We start from the raw sequence: 8,973 nt of genomic DNA on the forward strand, positions 1-8,973 counted from the left end.
TTATTACATATGTATATTTATTTATACATCTATATGTATGCGTACATGCGCATTTAAATACGTATAGATATATGTATGTTGTGTGTGTATATAATATTGCTGTATATGTAATTATATAACAGCAAATATATATTACCTATTTATTGTGCATAAATATTATATATATTATTGTATATTATATATAGTATTATAGTATCGTATTGTATAGTATTGTAGTATTATAGTATTATATATATGATATATAATTATATATATTATATAATATGTATGTATATATTATATATACAGCAAATATATTTACTGATATAATCTATAGCTTAGATACTATTTCTATATAATATAATCACATATATAAAATACATTTTATTTTTATATGTATATATACACATATATGTACTCATACACATGCATATATAAAACATATATATCATATATTTTTAACATATATATATATTAATCCCAGGGCAGCTCCCAGCCAGAGCACAGCCTTTGTTCCCCCATTGTGGCCAAGCTGGTACCTGTGAGGCAGCAGTGACCCAAACAGAGGGGAAAGGCAGCCGAGAATGGGGCCACAGCAGCACCTGCACACCCTGGAGCCTCTCTCTCCCTGGCAGCCTGAGCTGGTGTGGGATCACTGACCAGAGCTAGGGCAGCCTCAAAGCACAGCTGGATGGAAGCAGGGCCCGAGAGACATCCCGGCTCTATCCTGAATTTAAACCACAACAGAAGGACAAAATCTTAATAAAAGGAGAATTTTGGGGTAGTTTGGCTTGGTTTTATGCCAGGATAGAAAACTGTATTATCCCACAGGAGGTCAGGCAGTGGTGATGCCTGACCTGTCTGCATGGAATTTGTAATAAAAAAGATGGTCACTCCCAGGTTTGCTACATTAAAAGGGGTTCACCGGGGAGTGCTGGGGAGGGGGAAATGCCACGTTTAACCCCACAGATCAAGGGACACGGAGATTGACTGCAAACGCCTCAGTATCCTGCCAGGGACTGTCCCTAGGGCGCGGTGGTTTCTGCTCCTCTCTCTCGCTGTAACCCGTGTTCTCTGCCAGGAGAGGGAGTCAAAGACAGTTGGACAAAGAGTGGGAATCCTAGGAACCCGCAGTGGGAATCGAGGCCCTTCTGCAGAATACGAGGTTCAGCTCTGTTTTTTTCCTCTGCCTTCCAAAGTAGAAAACGTTTCAGTGACACTGTATCTGGTAAGAGATATGCCGTCATGGAAAATGGAATGTCATAGATGTCCACCTGCAGAGAGCTGTTCCAGGGGAGGGGAATACATTCATTCCAGCCTGTGCTCATGGTCAAGCCCAGACATGGGTGCAGCCTGGCAAGCCGGTGCCTGGAGCTGGGTCCAGTTCGGATCTGAGTAAGCTGGACCTGTTTGTGATGTTGATCTGTGCCCTTTCCAGTAGATATGTGGGATAAATGAGCTTGGAAGGGACCTCAGGAGAATAAGAGATTTTGCATTACTCCATTTCCATTCATACAGCTCCTGGACACAGAGACCTGCAGCACAAGTGTGACAGAAGCAGCCAGGTGGGACCTGGAGTCCCAGGTGGGTGCTGTGGAGATGGATCTGTGGCTCCCAGCTGAAGGGATTACAGAATTTTGTAGATCACCTGATCACCAGGATCACCTAATTGCTGATCTGAGAAAAGGCTTCAAAACACTAAACAAAGCTGCAAACAGGAATTTATTCTAGAGGTTGCAAAATCTGCTTGGCATTCGCATCTCTCAAACAAGGGAGGAAAATTTATCAGGGAGGTGAGAGTTCCAGTCCTAACTAGTTAATGGCTGCTGCAACAGGGTGTTAGGAGTGAGCAGGGATGCTTGAAAGGAGTGACATGTGAATGAAGCTCTGTTTTGGGGAACAAGAAGGGCAGGAAATAAGGGAGAATCAGTAACAATCAGTTGAGAGATATGGAAAATGAAATTAAAATAAATGCAAGAGGAGGTGAGAGAGAATGATGAACAAAAGTAGAAGTGAGGATATTGAACAATGAGGAAGAGCTGGGAGTGAAATACAATCTGGGGATCATCCCCAGATGAAGTGACTGTCTTACCTCAGCTTTTCTTATGTGAGGAATGAATGGGAGTGAGGGGGTTCAAGCATCAAGCCAAATTTTTGGGGGAGTTTGAAAATACTGGCACAGGAAATCAGAGGAACTGTAGCAAGAGCTTCTGTAACTTACTCTTCCTGGTGTTGGTATCCTGTGACTAGAAACCAGTAAAGGCAGAACCTGTCCATAACAAAGTACAAGCTAAAACCTGAAAACAAGCATCCAGGAACCGATAGTCCCAGGAGATGTGATGGCTGTAGCCTGAATTTAAATTCTTCTTCCTAGGAAGGAGAGTTTTGTTCTTGTCCACTGCATCAGAAGGGAGAAGGACATGGGGCACCACATGCCCACAACTCTCCCCAGCTGAGAGGAGGTGTACCCCACCAACTCTCCCACTCCATCAGGTCCAAACCTACAGTCTTTGCAGGAGTTTTTGTCAGGAGTTGTGTTGTGACCTTGGGAACCACACCTGGAGCCCCATGGGGAATCCCACCCTTCTCATGTTCATCTCTCCTATCACATGTGATTCATACCTCTCTCAGCTCCTCTCCTGGGTGCTCCCATGCTCTGCCGTTGTGTTATAAATGAGTGGCTGTTGGTGTTGGTTGATATTTAATGAAGTCCATGTAATACTCTTCACTTATTTACTTATCCAATCCCAGTCCTAATACCCAGCCTGGGAAAGTTATCTTGGCTTCTTTAAGGTTTTCCACCATTAGCAATAAACATTTTACAGTCTTGGCAAGCTGAGGCTGAAAAGCAAGAGCATGACTTCAAACAGCACTGCTCACAGAAAAGGCTTTAAACTGATATTAAATCACTAAACTGTGCAAACGTAACAGTCCTGTAATAAAGATAATCTGTGAGCAGTTCACAGGAGTTCCAGGAGGGACTCTGGTGCTTGGATTGCAGGTAGAACATCTGGGCCCCACAAACTACAGAACCCTTTTGGGCAATTCAGTGTCAGAGCAGAGAGCCGCTCATGCTGCACTGCGGGACAGGGTCTGCCTGAGTGTGAGGGCTTCCATCTCAAACCTGAGCTGCTTCTCCTGCACCAGTGCAGCAGAACAGGAAGAGCTACAGGGGAGCAGCAGTCCCTATTAATCACCCCAGTCAGGGCCATACCAGGCTCCAGACATGGTGCCTGGCTGTGACACAGTCCAACAGCTATTCTATCTGACTAAGAAAATACGCCCTAAATGACCAGAAATATTCCACTCAAAGCCTGGAAGTGTGCATCCTCCAGAACAGGCTTCTGTGCCTGCTGTCACCCTGTGTGTGGTGATGTGAGGAGGGGATCTCACAGATGGGAGCCTCAGCTGGGAGCAGCACTCGCTGGGCTGCAGGGGACCATCCCTGCTCTGTTCGTGTCCTCCCCACGCACAGATGGCAGGCCAGGCCCACATGCACATCTATGGAAATAGACACTAATGTGCAAATGCACACAAATCCTCAGTATCTGCTGCCAAAGCAGGTGTACACAGGCACCACCACCCAGGCACATAAAGCTGTGCTAAGGTGCTGATAGACCCCCAGAAATCCCACTGTGAGTGGGACAGACACACAGCCTTACCCAGCCCAGACTTTGAGGGAAGATTTCACTTCTCCTTGGCTTTACCAGCTTCAGGATGAACAGTGTTTTTGCAAAAGCTTGGTGAGGAATGTGCTTGGCAGGACCTCTGAATATTTTAAATATTACAGGATTTCTGTAGTTTAATTTTATAGAATCACAGAATAACTTCAGTTGGAAGGAACCTTTAAAGATCATCTAGTCCCAACGCCCAGTTTGCTCTGAACTGAGAATTTTCTTTAACTGAGTTTCATGGTGCTCTTGCACACTGGAAGGAGAGCAGCCGTCTCTGAGGCAGGATGGGTTCCTGGCAGGATTAACACTTCAAAGGGGCTGTGATGGGGCTGTCCAGGGACCCTCCATGGCACAGGCTGCAGCTGTCAGAGGAGTAGAAACACTCAGGTTTGCTCCTGTGAGAAACCAGTGGGTAAATGGTGGAGGATACTTTCCAGGGGCAGAATGAGGGAAGCATTTCTGGGTTAGACTGGGTGCTCCAGCTCTTGGGGCTTTCAGCCTGGGGTTCATCAGAAGCCCACATATCAGTGTGAAGGAGGGAAGCAGGGCTGGGTTTTAGAGTAACCCCTGAGTGATATCTTTGCACATCTTTGGGACGAAGGAGTGCAGATGCAGGGTGGACTGTGAGGGGAGGAGCTGCATGCAAGAAACAGCAGGATTTCAATGGAAAATTAAGAGCCTGGAATGCTGGAGCTATTTCCACTGCCTCCTCAATGGGCATGCAGCACAGCAGGTCTCCTGTGTGCTGTCCCAGTTGAGAAAGTTCCACTCTAATCCCACACCTTAGAATATGGTTAAGAGAAAGCTAAAACCCACTCAGAAGTGAGGATCCCAATGGTTATCCCTTATCTCTGCTGGAAGTGCTGTAGGTCTGAGCCAGGCATTTTGGGTTTGGCACTAAGGTTTCTCTTTGTTGCTTCTGCCTCAAGCTTTTCCTCAGTGGCTTGTCCCTGCAAATAAACTCTGAGTGGATTCCAGGATATGCATGAGCCAGTGTGCTCTGTGTCAGTGGTTAATGGTAAGTGACCCATCAGCAGGATTAATTAAAAAGTGTTTTTAAGGCACAGTGACATTTTTGGAAAGGAACTGAATATTATGAGTTACTTTATTGTAATGACTTTCCTGGTCAGTGAGGGGGAAGATGTCATGTTCCAGCCAGTGCTGACACCTGGGTTGGCAGCAGCAGAGAGGAATTCCTGTCTGACTTGGGATGCTTTCTGTGGTGGGTATTTATCCAGGCATTCCCTCAGGCAGCTCTTGTGCTGTTTCTTGTACCCAGAGCAGTTTCTGGGAGGAGCAGGGGAATCACAACAGCTCCCCCAGACCCCTCATCTGGTGTGGGGTCCCCCAGGCTCACAAAGGGTCCCTGGTTTTTGTGAATGCATGGGGTCCCAAGGGACTGCAGGTTCCAGCCAGGCAGAGCCACCAGATGTGAGGGGCTGGAGTGGAGCCTGGCAGCAGAGCCCAGGGCTTTGTGTAACCCACGACTAAATTCCAGGTTAGGGCTGCCCTCAGGCCTCTGGAAGATTTTGGTCACGGTCAGGCAAGCCTGGCATCACTCCAGATCCAAAACCAGAGTAAGCCTAGGAAACAGAGTTCCCAAACCACCTTCTTTCCCAGACCCAGGTTAGACTCAGGGCTCTTCTTCCCCTGGGTTTGTACTGGGAGCACTCTGTTCTCTATTACAGGACACTGAACTGCAGGTCATGACTGCAGAGTTGTTTATGCCAAGCTCTCCTGCTCACTCTCACAGAATGAAGCTGACATTATATTGCCATTTTTATTGTCCTGGCTGGGAACTTTTCAGGTGCTAGGTGTGTTTATGATTGTCAGGGTCACACCTCAAACTGGAATGGGGAGAGGGATTTTAGACATACCCACACTTTACCATTCCTCCTCCAGTCTCTCTGAGTGGAAAGGACCTGTGCAGTGTGTGGCCTGAGTTCCCCAGTTGGTTGGTGATACTTGCATCAAGCTCACAGGGAACTGGCCAGCCTGGCACATGGAATTGCCTGGCTCAGCAGTGCCACGTTGCTGTGCTGCCTCTTGGTGCTCATGACTATCTGTGCCTGTGTGTGCACTTGTAAGTTTAATAACAGCAATAGTTGCTTTTGTCAGAGATGATATGCAGGCCATAAAACTTGTTTGCCCTTTTTTTCCCCCCCTCCTACTAAGATATGAAAGCTGTGGAAAAGGCTCCATAGCCTGCTGGCTCTTTCAGATGGAAGTTATATAAGTAATATTAAAAGAATGCATTTCATAGTAGCCAAAGGACCTAAAAATACCACTTTCACAGATCTTTGCTTGGACATCATGAAAAGATTCCACAGCAGGAGATAGTGCTCTCCAGGAAATCATCCCTAGGCTGAGCTGCAGGCACAGAAAGCTCTTGTGTTCAAAAGCAGTGTAAGGGAAGTTGTGTGTTGAAGGGCAATCCTCAGAGCAGCCATCTCCTGTGACACAGGACATGGCTTGTAGGCTCCAGGGAGCCCAGCAGGATAAAACACAGCCCATGAGTAGCAAGACCAGCGTTTTGGGATGATCCCAGGCTGGAGTGACAAAGGAGGTGAGAGTTGGGATCGAGATGCCAATTAAGGACAAGGTTGCTTCTGGGACATTTCATGGGGGTTTTTTCTAAGTGAGCTGAATTCAGCAATAAGAAATCTCCTGTAGGAACTGAACTGATTTAAGATTAACCAGGTAAAGGGCAACCTTGATAGAACAGTTCATGGGAAGGAGTCCAGGAGAATTTATTGCTTCAAAGATTTGATACTACATATATGGAGTTTTTAGGGCATATACCCAGGTAAAAACAACCATGAATCACAACAGAGGAGTCCCAGGGTTTTTTTTTATTCCACATTAAAAACAATGAACGAACTCCTTTTCTTTCTCTTGACTAGACTAACCACTCAGTCCTGTGTGTGCTGGGATAGCATGTCCTGTGACTGCCTTTGGTTCCCTTGTTCAGGCATTCAGCAGTGGTGCTGGGGCTCTGGATCATCACAGGTGCACAGGTAGTGAGGGCAGGTTATTTGAGATCTGTCCTGTTCTCCCAGGCCCTTGACTCAGAGTGGGGACAGGCTCTAAATGCTGTCTCCACATAGTCCTCAAACAGTCAGGATCTCATCCCTGCATCTCATCCCTGCTGACACTGTCACTGGGAAGCCACTGGATGTGCTAATGGGATGGGAAATCGGGCTGCTGTACCTAGGATGAGACTGCCCACCTCAATTCTCATCAGAAGCAGATGGAGGAACATGAGGACCAATTCCTGCAGACCAGAGCTGAAAATGCTGCATGTTGTTCCTTCCCAGAGGCCTAATCTTTACAGCCATCTACACCTCTCTCCCCTCTTCCTGTTCTCTTCCTGGACATGCTGCAGCTGAGCATGGGCTCCCGTGGTTAGAAAAGCAGGTCATTAAAAGCCTTCTCTAATTGCCAGTCTATTTCTTCACCTTTACAGCCAGTGATAAATTGATTTTCACTTGATCATCTTACTGTGCCCCATAGGCTCAGTTTGGTTCCCACCTGCTGCCAGCAGTAGGGTGGCTGTGTTAGAAACAAAGGACAATCACCCAGCCCGAAGTGCTCAGAAATTACCTTTGAAATACAAGAGGGACATAAAAATGAACATGTTTGAAATGTGAATAACATATTTTAGCTTCCTTTGCTTGGCTTTCAGAATGTGGTTACTTAAAGCCTTTAAGCTCCTTGGAATCATGAAAGCAAATATTTATTTTTCATGTTTGTTTTTCTTTTAATGAAAATTTGGATTGTCATTCAGTCTTATGATTCCAGCACACGTGGCTTCAGGACAGACATCAGCTAGCATTGGGCTTGCCAGGAAATAGTGACAGCTGGCAACAGCATCAAACACTTGTTCGGGCTTTTTTCTCCATACACATATGCTTTGTGCTCAGACCAACAGGGAGGTTATCCCCTTGATTTAAAATAAATCCTCCCAGAAAAAAAGAAACCCATCTGTCTGGGAAAAGTTAGAAAATATTTTTGCATTTATTTTTCCTTTTTTTTCTTTTTTTTTTTTTTATGAATACAAACTCTTGTGAAGAAATATTCTTCTGTTTCCATTGGAAGGCAGAAACCAGCAAAAATTAATGTACAATACTGAGGAATACGTGGTGCAAATGGACCAAAAAGGATTCCTCACAATTATGTCTACGAACAGGAAAAAAGGTTGCTGCAGTTGGAAAAGACAGCCTGGTTATTACAGGATTGGGGGGTTTTTTTGCGTTTAATCTCCCAATTATACATAATCAATGTGATTTACAAAATAATTTACAGAAAATGATTGGATTCATCATTGCAATAAATTACTTGGTACGATGCCACCAGCATTGAGACCAGACAATACCTCTGACACCGCCAGCACGAGGTGTTTCATTTTTGCATTGGAAATCAAGGACAGACCTGCAGCTCCTCTGGCTGAGCTGGCTCAGATCTGTCCCCACCAGAGACCTCTTGGCAGCCAGAGGTTCACCATCCTCATCCTCCCCAGGGGCCAGCAGTGACTCAGGCCTGCAGTGGTGCAGGGCTCTGGGAGCTCCAGCCCTGCTGGCACCTGCAGGAGGGCTCCTTTCCTGGTTTCAGCTGTAAAACAAAGGTCAGATCCGCTGGGTTTTGGCACAGGCAGGCACAGAGGAACAGGGACAGGGGCAGGAGGGAGCAGGGCAGGCAGACCAAGGCTGGGGCAGACCCAAGAGGCTCAGGTGAGACAAGGTCATTGCTTGACCTCTGTTGCTTTCCTTGAAGAATTGTGTTTTTGAGATTGGTGCTCTCAAACACTCAGAGGTCTGAGGGAGTCATAACCAAATCTTATCGTGTTATGAAGACCTATAAATCTGTTATCAGCCTCTCACTCTAAGCTGAAGGAGTGGCACTGCATTGGAAAAGTAGAGTGTGTGGCACATCTTAGCATTAAAGTTTGGTCTGAACTGAGATCCTGGGTCCCAGTGCTCCCAGCATGTAGAAAGCTCAAGACCTTGATCCAGTCTGTGAGGCTCAAGCTCCTCTCACCCCGTAGGTCTCTCCCTTTCTTACATCTTTCCCCCACTTCCTTCCAAATAGGCATCCAATGGTTTTCTTCTGACTTCTGAGAAGCAGTAGTTGGGCCAGTGGTATTTTGAGCAGCGCTTCCAGCCTGTAAAAGGGTGACCCCATCCCATTAGCTGAAATCTCTGGAATCCCATGGTCCCTCACATTCCCAGGAGTCAGTGAGTGGTGCACGGGAAGGGCTTGGCAGTGGTTGCCTCTCTGAGCACTGTGGTGAGAGGGCAGGCATGGCACAGAAATATCAAAA

The sequence above is a fragment of the Cinclus cinclus genome, chromosome 18 (assembly GCF_963662255.1).
Source record: "Cinclus cinclus chromosome 18, bCinCin1.1, whole genome shotgun sequence".
Lineage (NCBI taxonomy): Eukaryota > Metazoa > Chordata > Aves > Passeriformes > Cinclidae > Cinclus > Cinclus cinclus.